General features: G+C 48.2%; 1 long non-coding RNA gene across 1 annotated transcript in view; it reads left to right on the forward strand.

The window, feature by feature from the left end:
• LOC146772728 (uncharacterized) overlaps positions 1-4,504 on the forward strand; it is a 166,843-nt gene extending 162,339 nt beyond the window's left edge. The window contains exon 4 of the long non-coding RNA XR_014972178.1: positions 3,960-4,504. This is a non-coding gene — a long non-coding RNA (uncharacterized LOC146772728). The remainder of the gene's footprint in view (positions 1-3,959) is intronic.
• The last annotated feature ends 12,577 nt before the right edge of the window (positions 4,505-17,081 follow it).

Below are 17,081 nucleotides of genomic sequence, written 5' to 3' on the forward strand. Positions count from 1 at the left end.
AGCATTCATTGGTGCACTGACTGACTTGTCACAGATTCAAAGTTGAGGTGTGGCTGTGTTCACTCGGCTCCTTTTCGGTGATTTCCACTCATGACGCACCTCAGGGTGGAGGATACGTGAGACCTCTGAAGGTTCTCTTTGTGATTCCCAGGAGTGTCGATGACAGCGTGGGAGAAAGGAGCCTCCAGGGTAAGGTGCTGTTCAAAACACATCCCTTTGTGCAGATACTGATGCCTGAAAAACCTTCAGGGTCGCATCCAAGGAGAAGCTGCAGCAAGTGAGAAGGGAAAAATAATCTGCATGAATTTGTATTTACTACAAAGAGCCTTTTGAAAGGAGCAGTAGAGGAGTGAGAGAATTGATTTTAAAAAAAAGTGAAGGACTTGTGAAGGCTGAAACAGAGGTGGAAATTGGCGGAAGTGGAAAAGTGGTCGTGAGGGGGAAAGAAATTGAGAGGGGGTAGATCGAAGGAGAGAGATAGAGAGAGGGAGAGTAAGGGAGTGGGGAAGGGAGGCGAGAGACGGGAGTTTGGAAAGATTTAAAGAAAGACAGAGAGAAAGAGTTGGCTAGATGGAGAAAAAGGAAGGGAGACACAAAGTCTAATGGAGAAAGCAAAAATAGAGGTATAAACATAAAGTTAGATTATAGGAGACAGCCGTGAAATGATCTTATGAGAGAAAGAGATGTTGAAGACGTTAATAAAGTGGAGAGTGTGGAAGAAAGATTTAGATAAAGTAAAAGAATGAGAGGTGCCAAGCAAGAGATGAGCCATAGAGAGCTAAAGGGAGAGGGAGACAGCGAGGGGAAGAAAGACACAGACATATGTAGGGAGGGAAGCAGAGACAGGTACACGGAGGGGTGGTGAGAGACACAAACCTGCAGATATAGGGAGAGAGACGTCCACATAAAAACAGCGAGAGATAGACAAACATGAAACACATGAAGGGCCAGAGGACTCGCTGTGAGTCACCCCAGACATGAATATTTGGAGTTTAAGAGGAAGAGATGCAAATACAAATGAAAATGTGGTCTCCAGCTCGAAAGGCGAATGGTAGTCTTGTGATTAATGTACGTGAAAGAAGTGGAGAAGGTCAATTATAACCTTAAATAGACTTCTAGATGCTAGGAAAAACTTTTAACACCTTGATTTAATTAAGTTTCTTATTTGTAATAAAAGAGCTTTAATATAGTTTTTTGTTTCTGTCTGAAGGGTGCTATTAGCCTCAATCAATAATACCTACTGAATGTATTTTTATTTTGTATTGTCCATATATGAATATACATTATATATATATATAAATCTCCAATACCCATAGAGAAAGAGGGAGGCACTCAACTGCAAGCATCCAATCATCCAATCTATTTATTTTTGCAAGGACATAAAACCTCCCCTCCCCGACGCGTTTCGGTCTCCTGACCGTACTCATTGCTGTAGCAGGCAAATCAACTTATCACATGACTGCTGTCCTTTATACCAATGGCACTTCTGATACGACAGCCAATCGGAGTTGCAAATGATGCACTATGGTCTAAATAGAAAATCAAAACAATCATGTTTTCATAAACAGCAATCCGACTGGAATACATCTTTAGGTATAAAAGTCACAGTTCTTATAGTTACTTTCAATAGGTTCACTTTAGCCATGTCCATAAATCAATTACTTTGCTTGCTGTCCCATGTATAGCCCCACTCCAAAGGCAAACACGGGCCCTCTATGCAGTAGAATCCGTGGCAGCACCATTCACCTACGATCATCCAGGCGACACAGTGCTGACATTTGAGAGGTGGTGCTGCCGCGTACCGGTGTTGGGCTACGCCGGGCAAATATATAATCCACTTATCCAATACCCAAATAGAAAGAGGGAGGCACTCGACTGTAAGTATCCAATCTATTTAATATGTCAGGACATAACACAAAGAGTGCCTCCCCAATGCGTTTCGGTCTCCTGACCTCACTCATGGCTGTAGCAGGCAAATCAACTTATCACATGACTGCTGTCCTTTATACCAACGGGACTTCTGATACGCCAGCCAATCGGAGTTGCAAATGATGCATTATGGTCTAAATAGAAAATCAAAACAATCATGTTTTCATAAACAGCAATCCGACTGAAATACATCTTTGGGTATAAAAGTCACAGTACTTATAATTACTTTCAATAAGTTCAGTTTAGACATGTCCATAAAACAATCACTTTGCTTGCTGTCCCATGTATAACCCTACACCAAAGTAGGGGTGGGCGGCAAATTCCGTTCCGCTCGCGGAACTTGCGAAATTTCGGTATTTTCGCGTTCCGCGCGGAACGCGAAAATGTCGAAATTTCTGCGATCAGCGGCGGAACGGAATTCGGGGGCATGAGAGCAGTAGAAAGTACTCCAGTTCAGTAGAGGTATTGCACAAAATGGTGGCATCTTCCTGGATAAATATGCAGGGCAGGATTCCTTCTGGCACGATGCTCCTGTCACAAAAATTAAACCTCAAGAGGAAGCACTTACAGACATAAGAGTGTTGTAATATGTGATATGATAGTTAAGAGAGCACGGTGCCATATTGCTCTATTTCTTTTCAACAAAATAGTATTTTTTGTGAGCTCGTTCATCCCATGCATTATCTTGGCTGACAATTAGTGATGCTCAGAAGCAATAAACAGCAATGTTTAGAAGTAATAGAAGTCAAAGCTTATATTGTGTCAACATGACATACTTATGCACAATAAATGTTGCTGCCGCAAAACAGCAATTATCGCCACAAAATTACATGAGCTTATTACAGAACTTCTGGATTTGCCAATGTTTGTTTTCCATAGTCAAGTATCAGTGTATCCTGGTGGGGTGTCTTGATTAGAAGGCTCTGGCAGGGATAGAGTGAGGTAGCGAGAGACAACCTATAATGGTGTGGGGACAAAGTAGACCGATTTCACGTTTGATTCGCACGATGTTTCCCTTCTTTCTGCGCCACCAGCGTTAAAGCCAGGGCCGTTTCTACCATTAGGCAAGACTAGGCGGCCACCTAGGGCGGCAAAATGGGGAATTTTTTTAAATTTGAAATCAAACTGCGAAAAAATTTAGCAAATTAAGAGAAAAAAGGAAGGGGTGGCATTTTTTAATTCTCGCCTAGGGCGGCAAAACAACTAGAAACGGCCCTGGCTAAAGCCAGCCCTGTATGTAAATAACCACTGTGATTGCTGTAGGAAAGGCTGGGTCTTGGGTGAGGCTGTTTAGGACTGAGTTGTAAGAAAACCCGGCGGAGGGCACAAGATTTCAAATAGAAAATATCACCTCAGGTCGATGGCTCCAAACCTGCAGGAGCTCAGAGGGTACAGCTTTTGCAAAAAGGGTGGCCATGTTCAAGGCAACAATTACTGCATTTCTATTCATCAGTCAGTTATGAAAAACTCTTCAAGATGGTCAAAAACAGGGATCGGTAAAAGAAGGATTTGCCTAGGAAATGTTTAGGCTATTTAGGTTTATATTGGAATCAGATCATGGCAGTCACAGGTTTCACTACCCAGCCCGGAGTTTAAGTATTTTGCACCATTATATTTAGAAATCTGGCCTAAGAAACATTTAATGTGTCCTTTCCAGAAATCTGCAAATGGCCTCGGTACCATTAATCCGTAATGTTTATCAATGGTGTTTTACGAGAGATTGCTGTAAAGGGGTGTGTGAAGATGTTATTTATTTTTTTGACCAGTTGTACATAAATCTTATGTATAGGAAATATACCAATTATTAGTTTAATCTCAGCAGTCATAATGTAAAATAAGATGACAGAAATTCATGTGACATTTCACATCACATATCCTTAGTTTCTCTATTCAATTAGGCTAGTCCCTATCGATATCTTCCCAAATAAACCGAGGATAATTGAGAGCTATTGTAAGTATCTTTTCGGTTTTTTGCACAGCGTGGTTAAGCCTGCGTTACTCAGAAGTACCCCTTTATTTTCCCTCCACAGGACTTTATGGTCAGCCAAAAAACTATCAAAATTGAGGGGGCCAGAAGAAGCCTGCTGCAGGAAGTGCGGTCTTCTGAACGCTGATGACTTCTATATTTTCCTGCTCTCCCCAGTATTCAGGAGTTCTGGAGAGTTGGCGGTAAGGTGATGAGTGCCCCCGAAATCACAGCGAGCACGCGGAATTCCGCGTGTTCGCAGAGATTTTTTGCAGTTTCGCGGAATTTTGTGAAAGGCAACTTTGCAAATTCCGCCCACCCCTACTCCAAAGGCAACACGTGCCCGCTACACAGTAGAATCCACGGCAACACCAGACTCCTACGATCTTCTAGGCAACACAGTGCTGACATTTGCGAGGTGATGCCGTCCCGTACCAGCGTTGGGCTACGCCGTCAAATATATAATTCACTTCTCCAATACCCACAGAGAAAGAGGGAGGCACTTGACTGCAAGCATCCAATCTATTTATTTTTGCCAGAAGATAACACAAAGAATGCCTCTCCGACACGTTTCGGTCTCCTGACCTTACTCATGGATGCAGCAGGCAAATTAACTTATCACATGACTGCTGTCCTTTATACAGTGTTTAATAATAAAAAAAACATTCAGCATTAAATCCGATACACAGCCTGTTTTTTTGTGTGATGTCCAGCCAGTCACTCGACCAACCTTATCATGGATTTGCGATTGTACTGGAACCTGTAATGAGAATGTGTATAAATTTAGGTACAACTATCGTTACTTTAGAATATATTTTGGGGCAGTTGATCACTTGGGTAAAAACTGGATGTTTGTTCCACGGAAAAAGGAAGATCTGCTCTTTGAGATATATGACTACCCGTATGTGGGGATACAGAGCATTAAGTTTCTAATGAAAATAAAGTGTGTATCGGATTTGTATGCAGGAACCCAATAATTACTAAGGATAATGCAGATAATCTTTTACCTGGAAACCTTTTGAACTCTTATTTGGCTAATTTTAGTGACCAATTTGTAAATAAATAGAGCTGCTTTTTCGAGTAGTTGCCTTGAAAAAGGGACGGATGCCATGAAATACAAGTTGCCTGGATTTTTGTCTGTTGATTTCATGATCTATGTACAATAATGTTTCTTTCTTAATCAGATTAATACATGTAATGGAACTCAAAGTGTATTGCTAAATGGGATTCAAATATCTATTAAATGTTGAAGATGAGACAAACATTAGTGTGGTAATCGGAGTCAGAAAATAATAATAATTATGATTCAAATATTTACTATACTTTGATTATTACATAAACATTGGTAAGCTATTAATTAGTTTGATATATTGCAACTAATACAATTAATTTTGAGAATATGGAATTTCATTCTCAAATTTCTTAGCTGCCTCTTGAGGGATTTTTATGATACTTATACTCGGCTTTGAGTCAGGCCATTTAAAATCATTGTCTTTTCCTATTGTCCTCTTGCACCCATTGGCATGAAATATTGTCAATCTCATCTTATATCAGCCCACAGGCATTCAGCTCATTCTATTGGCTATTTCAGAGAGGTACCTTTGTCCACATACTGTGGGACCACCCAAAAGTGAAACGCTGTGCAAGTCCTTTGTAGAGAATCAGACTATACAGAAGTAGTAACTTTGCAATTATCATTACATATTGTTCTTTGGAGGTAATGAAGGCCACAGACCTCATCAGGTCCCATGAACTGTGAACCAACGTCTGGTAGTAGCAAAAAGAGACTGCCAGGAAATGATGAGTCCCACCTCAACCACGATCAAGGAATAGACGAGCAACAGGTACTGCCGATGGAAGTTGAAAGGAAGATCTACATACATGCCAACATTTTAAAACAGGAAAGTGGGAACATTTTTAAAAACAATTGGAGGAACATATTTTCTCCTTCGACTTCTGTTGAAGTGAAGGCAATTTCAGGCCATAAATAGCTAAAATTAAGACAGTTTTGGCTTAAAAAATCATTAGTCTACTGCCTGAGTCAAGTCCGTTGGTATGTATGGATCTATCAAAACTGGAGCATTCCCAACAAATTTGCCAAATTGTGGAGGTGTGGGGCATAACACAATAGCATTGGCTAAACTAGAGGAAAAGAGAAAATGTGTGGAAAAATAACTGTTTCTGTTAAATTCTAAAGGGTTAACAAATCGAACCAAAAAGTGGAACAGTTTGCTCAGACACCTTATGTTCTGGTTCATCCTCTTTCATAACTCAGAACTTTTAATGTCAGAATGTAGAACTGGTGTGCCACTCCACTGCTCTGAACCCCTTCTTCCAAACAACCTTCTCCCTTTAGAGTGCCCCCCGGCCTCTACTATATTTTGTTCCAAGCAAACAACCGGAGGGTCAGGCGTGGCCCGAAGGTATAGATGAAAGCGGAGTGAATGCTCGTGGTTCACTCGGTGACACTATAAGTGTGTAGTGCATGTGCAGTCATTTATCAAAGTGGTGGGCCCACGATACGAGGAGAAGCAGACCTCATACTAGTGGCGAGGCCAGTCTGTCCTCCATGCAGGGCAGTTTCGAAGTGTTTTGCCGCCCTAGGCGAGAATTGAAAAATGCCGCCCCTCCCTTTTACTACCATCCCTCTCTCCCCCTGTTATCCAGGCTAGAAGAATTAATGCATTTGATAGTCCCACACTCATGTTTTTTGCCGCCCTGCCCTTTTGCCGCCCTAGGCGGCCGCCTAGTCTTGCCTAATGATAGAAACTGCCCTGCCACCAAGTGTGCAGAGCAGCCATCCCCCTGTTGGCGCCTGACAGCTCCTGTGGAGCCTGAAGCTATATGTACGCTGCTGCACATCAGCCCGGTGCAGCGCTCTCTAGCGGGAGTAGATGTGTGCTCACCGGTGTTCGCAGAGCCGGTCTGATCCTGCGCGGTAGGAGGTCACCATAGCCTCTGCTCCTACACCCGCCTGCACCGGAAACACTGCCCCTCCGCTGCCTGCGGAGCTCCCTCTTTGTGCGGTGCATTGGCTGGCCATGGGATTGCAGCACCAAACTGCTGTAAGCACATGGGTCCCAGTCCTAGTCCAGCAGTAGCATAGAGAAGCGGGACTAGCATTCTGGGCATTCCTGTGTGTGCCCATTCAACGTGGGTTCCTGAGTGTGGTCCTCCCTGCCCAATTGTCCTTCCCAGCAATGTCCTGCATTCCCCATTGCTACCCTGCCAAGAAGCAGTGAGACCAGTGCCGCCTCCTGCCTGTTGCCTGGACCACCTGGAATTGGATGTGGCCCAGCTGCTGTGCCAACCGGACATAGGGTTTCTCACTGCAGACCACACCGGTGAGTGCAATCATACACTCCAGAAGAGACCTACACCCATAACTGCATTCTAGCTTCCCCCTGGTGAGGGTACCTAATGAGAGGTGCACATGTGAAACTTTGGGACTCCGCACCCTATTGGCCTCTTCAACAACTTACATGAGGTGATCTGGAAGAGGACATGCCTGCCAAGCTTCAAAACACGCCACCGCCTGCCCCCCAGCGAGGCGCACAGCGCTCTGTAGCCCCATCATCACTGTTCTGCCAACTGGTGGATCCAGCAATGGCCGTGCCTTAATGTCACCAGTGGATTGGATAACTCCAACACTATTTTGTGCGCCACCCGCGAATCTGATGGTGCCGTGTAATGGTCCATGATGGTCTATGGGGGCAGTGCCGAGCTGTGCAAACTGTTTGGGCACTTACCTAACACTGGAGGGGACGATGTTTTCGATGCAGCAGTGGCAGCCCTCAACAGGCACTTCGACCCGCAACGAAACCCAGACTATGAGAGGTTCAAATTACGATAAGCTCGCCAGATAGACAGCAAGTCCTTGGATATATTGCACACGCGCCTGCACAAGGTGGCAAACACCTGCACCGTTATCAATCAGACTGATGAGATCAGGGCACAGTAAACCCAAGGCTGTCGATCCTCCACCCTGCACAAGCTTATTCTCCACCAGCCAGGCATCTCCCTCGACGAAATCCTCGCCAGGTCACACGAACAGGCAGATGCCGGGGCCAAAGAGCACCCCCATTCATGCCCACACACATAGTAAAGATCAGGGAGGAGCGAGTTGAAGCCACTCAGCGGCTCCCCACACGCCAGCACACCATCGCCCAGTGAGACAGCCCGAAAGAGGGTGCATGAACTGTGGCATGCAGCACCGGACACCGAACTCATGCCCAGCTCAAGGGAAATCTTGCTCAAAATACAGTCACATGAACCACATCACCAAAATATGCCGCAAAAGCGCTCCAGCCAACAGCTCAGGACAATGAGGGAGAAGGCGTTCCACTCTCCACCAGATCTCCCCACTTGAAGACGAAGACGAGCGTCTCTTGCAATACCGAGAACTAGTAGCCCACCCTGAAGACGATGGCGATGACTTCAATATATCATTTGCAGGCAGGGGGAATCACTGGTAATGACTACCGCCAAGGTGCAAGGGTCTCATCAGAAAAAAAAAATCACTGCTCTCATAGACACGGGTGTACCCATGAATGTCATGAACATCACCCATTTTAAAAACTGTCACCGTGCCCACAAATTGCACCCACCAATGCCAGAATCTACACTTACAGAGGGCTTAACCCCTACCTTTGAGAGGAGTGATCGGGGTCACAGTTGCAAATGAGGGTCAGACCACAACCACACAAGCCAGATTTCATATAACCAAAGGCAGCGCCTGCCTCCTCCTTGGATGCTACATGGTGGAGGACCTCATGCTAATGTTCTTCCCCCGCTAAGTACACAAATCTCATGCGGCAATCATCCTTGAAGAATTCCCGTACCTATTTAGAGGCCTGGGATACCTCAAGGGCCTTAAAGTCAACTGAAAATTGACTAAACCATCTGACCCACGGCGCTCTAGCAAAGAAGAGTACCCTTTCACCTGTGCCCGCTGGTGGAAAAGGACCTGGACCAGCTCGAACAGCTAGGAGTAATCGAGAAAGTGACTGGACCCACAACATGGATGTCACCCCTAGTTATAACCTCCAAACCCAAGCAATAAGGGCCATCCATTTGTGTGTGAAAATGAGGCTGCCAAACAAGGCAATCCACCATGAGCGACACATCTCCCCCACCATAGACCTCAACGCAGCTCGCTGGTTCTTGAAAATATATCTGAATGCCGGGTGCCACTAGCTGAAGCTGCATGAAGTGAGTAGGTACATTACCACATTGGGCTCCACCGATACAGCACCTAAACGTTTATTTTTTATTTTCTTTAGTTGCATTTCAACACGAAAGAAAACAGTCATGTTCATGTACAAATCATATCCCCATGGCGGATGGCGCACCAAGTAATCAGTATACATCCACATAACTTACATAAAAAAGTCACCAGGGCCATCCAGTAAACTTGCTATTGGTTCACAGTTTTCAGCAAATGTAGTACATTTGTCCCTCTGTTCTTGATCCACTTTAGCATATCAATTCTTCGGCACTGAAACTATAGCTCTCCATGCAAACTCCTGCACTCACACCCACCCCCCATTAGCTTCCACACATAAGCTCTGCATGTTACCCAATAGGCTACAATAATGTTGGTTGCATCAACTTTATTGTACCCTACTGCAGGAAGCGAGACTCCCGCCATCCCACTTAGAGTTTTAATCCCTATAGTAGGGGCATAGAGATCAACTTTTCATCCTCCGCCGGATCTGTATCCCTCCCACCCGGGAAGGGGGACCCTTATTTATCAACTTCTCCCTCCTCTGACATGGAGGCTAGTGTTTGAGTCATGGTCCCCCAGGAGAGCACATCATCAGGCAACTTATCATCCCTCCCCGTGTGCGCCTCCTCTGCTCCTGCCCACTCAATCATGTCCTTTCACCAATTTTGTATCTGGGGGGGACCTGCCAAGCCACCGTATCACTATTCACCTTTTGGCCACTATAAGGGCCAGATTTTCTAAACGCCTCTTCAATTTCTTTTTTGGATTAGTTGGGAGTGGGCCCAGCAGACTTTGTTGGACTATGGTTGACACCTCACACCCAGCAGCCTCCTTAATATGAGATAGCACTCCTGCCCAATAAACTGCTATGACCGTGCTTTGCCAGACCGCGTGAATAAAATCGCCCCTCCCCCCTTGACCACACCTGGGACACGCAGATGATCTGCTAGGATAAATAGTGTGGAGCTGTTGTGGAGACAGGTCAAATGTTCATAATTGAATTGCACCAGTTTAAGCCGTGGGTTTAAAGACACTGTGCACTGCCTCATGATTATTGACCCCTTCCCTATCTGCCAAGGGCACCTCACACTCCTGCTGCCATGTTTCTTCCACCCTGAGTGGCTTCTCGTGGCAGTCAGTCCTGAGCGCCCGGCACAAGTGTGTTATATGTCTATGGCCTCCAGCCTGGGACAGAAGTGTAACCAATGTAGGTGAAGGTTTAGGGGCCTCAGGAAATATGGGCCCTAGTTGTCGGGCCGTTGCTGCTATCTCCGTACATTGTCAAAATTGTCCGTGCCGAAGCGCAAATGTCTCTATGGCATCCTGAAGTGTGATGAATCGGTCACTCGGATTTAAATCAGAACACGTTATGCATCCCCTTTCTTTCCATTTGTCTGTTGACATATCATGCGCAATCAGAGCAAAAAGGTGCGCTAACCACAAATCTAAGCATGGAGCATACGGGGTACGCCGCAACATCCTCCATACCCTCCGCTCCCAGATCTGACCCAAAAGTTGAATTAGATGGGACAATGACTCAGGGGGGCCTCTTCCGCCGCAACAACATCTCGCCCAGTCGAAATCCACCGGCACCCAAACTTTGGTATATCGTCTGCAGCTGAGGTATTTCAAGATGTGATCTGAGAAACCCTGTCGGGGCTCATAGGGGTGATCAACGTGAGTGATAACATTCCTATTTACTCAAACACACTGGAAGATCACCACATGCATCTTAGAGACACCCTACAGAGACTGGCAGATAGCATACCCACCCTCCACAGGAGGAAATGTTTCTTTAACACCAACTCAGTCAAATTCTTTGGCAACCGGTTCTCCAGTTTAGGGCTCCAGGTAGATCCAAAGAAGGTAGATGCCAAAGGAATGGCAGCCATCCCACAAAATGCCTCTGAGGTCAGAGGTTTCTTGGGCATGGCAAACTACTGTGGGCAGTTCATCACCAATCTGGCCACCCTATCTTAACTGACCAAGCATGATCGTCTCCGGGACTGGGACAGCCAGGCGGAACAGGCATTCAGGAATGTGAAAGAGGCACTCCTGGTAGACGCCACAATGGCCTACTTCAACCCCGGCGTGAGACGGATCTGGCCGTAGATCTAACCCGGTGGGCCTAGGCACTGTTACACTGCAGGAAAAAGAAGGCTATTCCTTGCTCCCCATAGCATATGCCAGTAGGACACTCACTAATACGGAGATGTGCTACACCCAGATTGAGAGGAACGCATTGGTGATCCGATAGGCATGCAGGCACTTCCACCTGTACCCATGTGGCCAGCAGTTCTGCGTTATGACTGACCACAAGCCCCTGGTCCCTCTTTTTATTGGTACTGCCAAGAATTGCCCACCTTGGAGCGAACGATGGGCCATGCAGCTCCAGCTCTACTCCTTCGAAATCATGTACCGGCCTGGCACCAACAACCCAGCGGACTATCTGTCCCGCGACCTCGCAGTAACACCAGATGACATCAGCTCATCTGAGACAGATGAAGGGGCCAAGAAAATCATACAGATGATGATGCATGAGCCGTACCCTAAAGCCCTATCACTGGATGAGATCTGTGAAGCCTCCGAGCAAGACCCCAGCATAGCCAAAGCCAAGGAAATCCTGCACAGACGGCAGTGGAAGAGCTTTCTAGAAGGCCTAAGAAACCTAACAACCGAAGAGTAAGCAGCCAGGAACCAATTCTGGTGAGTATGCAACAAACTCAGCACAAGCAGCACTGGTCTCCTGATACGAGGGCACTAAATTGTAATGCTAAAAAGCCTGTGGGCCCAGTGTATCAAGGTGGAAATATGTGGTATGCCTGGGAGTCCTTACCATGTGATATTAACACAATACCCAAAAGTAGACCTCAGATTCACACTAGCAATCCTTAACTCAGTCCTGGTAGAGTGGCAAAGAGCAGTCAGGCTTACTTAGAGAAACATGTGTCAAGCATTTCAGAGCACCAAAATGGACGATAAGTAATTGATATGACAAAAGAAATCTGAAACCAATTTATAAATATAGAGCTTACTTTTATATAAATTTAGACATCAAAATGAAGTCATTACAGTTGACATAACTGGAGTTATAGATTTTACAGTGCGAAATAAATGAATACTTTACAGAGCTTTCAAACTTTACCATTGCGGTCAATGGTGAAAACACTGTGTGACACTCGGTCACTTGCGAGGTGAGTTCAATGGAATCCACTTGGAGTTAAGGCCTTGCCGGTCCACAGACCAAGCTTCAATAGTCAGAGCAATTTTACCTTGCCCGGGGTGTCCAGGTGCAGAGGTAACTTGGCTGTCCTTTGTGCTGACCAGGGATCCTCTGTAGCTATCAAAAAGCAGTACTTGTGACACTCGGTCATTTGCAGGTTGGGTTCAGAGGAGCCCCTTGGAGGAAAAGCTTAGAGGGGCCCCTGGACCAGGAATCACAAAACAGAACATCTCTCAGGCATCTCAGGTGCAGAGGTGTACCTGGCTATCCGTGTTGCTGAAAGGGAGCTGCAGGGGCATGTCTTTACCAGGTATGCCAACGCTGACAGGTTTGGGGTGCAAATGCTCAACAACTGCACCACAGAAGTTGAGGGTCGATGATGTAGGATGTTTCATTCCTCTTGGAGCGTCGAGTAAAGCAGTCAGTAGTCAGCCAGACCACCAACAAACCTTGGCCACAGCAAATGTAGCGATGTAGCAAATCTTCTTCTAGACTTCCTGGGAACGCTATAAAGGGCTGAGACTCGGCGAGATTCAGGACTATGCTTCACAGAAGGCAGCTGGCGGGTTACTTTTGGGCTTGTCCTCGACAGAGCCTTGACAGTCCTTCTTTGGTCTTGGAAGTGCGGTTGGTGCCTGCCGAGTGCAGGGGACTAGTACCTCTAGGCCACGGGTACTCATAGTACGGCCCGCGGGCAGCCAGCGGCCCGGCAAGCCTACCTTGGCGGCCTGCGGACCTTGCAGACATCGTACCTGTGCTTGTCAGCAAACACCGCCGGTTGCAGCAGCGCGGAGCTATGGGGGCCGGGCGATTCTTTTAAAGACCATTCCCTTGTTAATGAGGCTTTGTTGTATTTCACCTCTTCTTAGCGCCCCTGCGCCTCCCCTCTGATTGAGTGGAGATGCAGGGGCGCTAAGAAGAGGTGAAATACAACAAAGCCTCATTAACTAGTGAATGGTCTTTTAAAGACCTGTGAAATACTCGGGTGGGGCTGTGTGTGTGCCCAGGAAGCAGTCTCAGCCCAGGGTGACACACGCGGGGTGAGGAAACAGAGGGTGATGAGGACAGCAGGGTGTGAGAGCAGCAGGTGAGGTGACAAAAGGAGACAGACAGAGGGAGACAGATGGGGACAGAGAGAGGGAGATGGAGGGAGGGAGGGAGACAGAGACAGACAGAGGGAGGGAGACAGAGAGAGATGGGAACAGAGAGAGAGGGGGACAGAGAAAGAGGGAGACAGAGAGAGGGATGGAGACGGAGAGAGAGGGAGACAGAGAGAGAAGGAGACCGAGGGAGGGAGACCAGGGAGGGAGACAGAGGGAGACAGACAGAGGGAGGGAGACAGAGAGAGGGAGGGAGACGGAGAGAGAGGGAGACCGAGGGAGGGAAACCAAGGGAGGGAGACAGAGGGAGACAGAGAGAGGGAAACAGGGAGACAGAGAGAGGGAAACAGGGAGACAGAGAGAGGGAGACAGAGGGGGGCGGACAGAGGGAGATTGACAGAGGGAGGGAGACAGAGGGAGGAGAGCGACAGACAGAGGGAGGGAGACAGATAGAGGGAGGCGGAGGGAGACAGACAGAGGGAGACAGACGGGGAGACAGAGGGAGGAAGACAGACAGAGACAGACAGAGGGAGATACAGGGAGGGAGATAGAGGGAGGAAGATAGAGGGAGGGAGACAGCGAGGGAGACAGAGAGAGAGAGGGAGACAGAGAGAGAGAGGGAGACAACCAGAGTGAGTGAGACAGAGGGAGACATAGGGAGGGAGAGAGGGAGAGTGATTGAGAGAGGGAGGGAGACTGAGAGAGAGAGGGAGCGAGAGATAGAGCGAGAGGGAGGGAGAGATAGAGAGAGGGAGGAGGGCGACAGAGGGAGGGAGACAGAGGGAGGGAGACAGAGAGAGGGAAACAGAGGGGGACAGACAGAGGGAGACGGACAGAAGGAGGGAGACAGACAGAGGGAGACAGAGGGAGGAGGGCAACAGATAGAGGGAGGGAGACAGATAGAGGGAGACTGACAGAGGCAGATAGAGTGAGAGAGAGGGAGACAGAGGGAGACAGAGAGAGAGAGGGAGGGAGAGAGGGAGAGAGAGAGTGATAGAGAGAGGGAGGGAGACGGAGAGAGAGAGGGAGGGAGAGATAGAGAGAGGGAGGGAGAGATAGAGAGAGGGAGGAGGGCAACAGACAGAGGGAGCGAGACAGAGGGAGGGAGACAGAGGGAGGGAGAGGGAGGAAGACAGAGAGAGGGAGACAGACAGAGGGAGGGAAACAGACAGCGGGAGACAGAGGGAGGAGGGTGACAGACAGAGGGAGGGGGACAGATAGAGGGAGACAGAGGGAGGGAGACAGAGACAGACAGAGGGAGACAGAGGGAGGGAGACAGAGGGAGGGAGACAGAGACAGACAGAAGGAGAGAAAGGGAGGGAGAGAGGGAGAGAGAGGGAGGGAGACAGAGAGAGGGAGACGGACAGCAGGAGACAGAGGGAGGAGGGTGACAGACAGAGGGAGGGAGACAGATAGAGGGAGACAGAGGGAGGGAGACAGACAGACAGAGGGAGACAGAGACAGACAGAGGGAGACAGAGGGAGGGAGACAGAGGGAGACAGGGAGGGAGACAGAGACAGACAGAGGGAGACAGAGGGAGGGAGACAGAGGGAGGGAGACGGAGACAGACAGAGGGAGACAGAGGGAGACAGAGGGGGGAGAGAGAGGGAGGGAGACAGAGAGAGGGAGACAGAGAGAGAGAGAGGGAGGGAGACAGAGAGAGAGAGGGAGACAAGCAGAGTGAGGGAGACAGAGGGAGCCAAAGAGAGAGAGGGAGGGAGACTGAGAGAGAGAGGGAGGGAGAGATAGAGAGAAGGATGGAGGGATAGAGAGAGGGAGGAAGACAGAGCAAGAGAGAGAGAGAGAGAGAGAGATAAATAGAGAGAGATGTGTGTATGCCTGGTCTGGTGGCTCAGTGGACGAAGGTGTCCGCTGCAGGGGCTTGTGTTCAACCTCATGGGCATAGTTTTTATTTTGCTCTAGCCCCGCCCCCTCACCCTACTGCCCCATCCCCGCCCCCACCGGTGCGTCCCTCAGCCATAAACCACACTGTAAATTTGGCCCCCGAGAGAAAGTTTGTGAGTACCCATGCTCTAGGCCTAGGGAGTCCTGGTGAAGTCTTTCAGTTGCTGAGATTTTCACCTTTCTTTTGGAACCGGTCTCTAGTCTGGGACGAGTCATAATCCAGCGGGTGAAGGGGGTGCCACAGGTGGAGAGCTTTGCGCTTTCTCTTTGTGAAGTCCTGCCTTGTGCAGACATGGGTCTCTTCTTTGTCCTTATTCAGAGCAGATCTGGAGTTCTGGTGTCAGGGGTGCCTCTTAAATCCTGGATTTAGGGGTTGTTAGGGATGTGAGGGTCAGTAGCCAATGGGCTACTGATTCTGCGACTAATCCACCCCTGAGAAGACTTCATCAGGGCGGTGTATGTCGCCAAACGACCCAGAACCCACTATTTTTGGGACTTTTCACGATGGTTCAAGCCATACCTGGCTGTACAGACCAGCCATCCCACCCTAAAGGTGTGGCTAGCCTTTGGGGGTTGTACGCCTCCTGAATATCTAATTTCCGGCCTGCTCGCAAACACGAGTGTCTTGGGGCAGGGGAGTCTTTGGCTCCATTGGGAGACAAGCCATGTACATATCATAGGTGGTGTGGCCTTTGAGGCTCACTGCCCTGATGGGTCATTCATTAGCCATCCTAGGTAGCCTCAGTTGTGATCTCCTTCATGCCTAGGCCTTTGGTCTCAGTTGTCTGGGAGAGACTGCACTTCCCAGCAGGAGGGCAGAATTCTGTCTTGGCTGCTACTGGCTTGGAAAGCCCCCAAAGCAAAGGGAGACTGAGGCGACTTGAGGGCAACCTCTAAGGATGCCACCTTGGCACATGCCAGCTCATGCTTGACACGAGAATCGTGTCAGGGGTGAAAAAGCACAGTGTTTGGTAACAAACACGACAGAATTAGGTGGAGCTGGCTAACGCCGGATAGTCCTGGAGCCAGTCCACGTTAACCTATGGACCGCTGCTCACATACACTGATCTTTAATGGAAAGATCACTGTTGGGACATGCATGCTTGCACATACATGTTCACACCATTAATATAATGCACCCTGCCTCTTGGACTATAGGAGGCTTATCTTAGGGGCGGCTTACTTATATTAAGGCAGCGAGGAGACCCTGTCACACATGGTGTGTGCAGGGTCGATCTCAAGGAGGAGGGCAGCTTGTGCAGGCTGCGATGGCAGACCCGCTGTCTTTGTTTTCTCGGGTCACTCAGGGTGGCACAAATAGTGCTGCAGCCTCTGTGACCCCTTTAACACCCTGGCCCTATGTACCACTGGTACCATCTACTAGGGACATATAAGGGTGTGTAGGAAAGTAGGATCTGCTTTCATGGTTACTCCCATTTTTTGCTGGTGTCACACTGTTTTTCTGACTAGTCCGACTGGGATCCTGCTAATCAGGACCCCAGTCACTGTGCTTCCTCCCTAAATTGGCTATGGTGAGTACCTTGGTACATTCCTAGTTGGATGCTGGTGTACCCCAGTAAGTCCCTAGTATATGGTACTTAGTTGCCTAGGTACACCAGGGGTCCCCCATGGGCTGCCGCATGCATTTTGCCACCCATAGGGGACTCCCCAAACCCTGACTGCAGGCCTGCCGTTGCAACCTGTGTGAGGTGGTGCTTACATCTCTCATGA

Source organism: Triturus cristatus, chromosome 12, assembly GCF_964204655.1.
Source record: "Triturus cristatus chromosome 12, aTriCri1.1, whole genome shotgun sequence".
Taxonomy (NCBI): domain Eukaryota; kingdom Metazoa; phylum Chordata; class Amphibia; order Caudata; family Salamandridae; genus Triturus; species Triturus cristatus.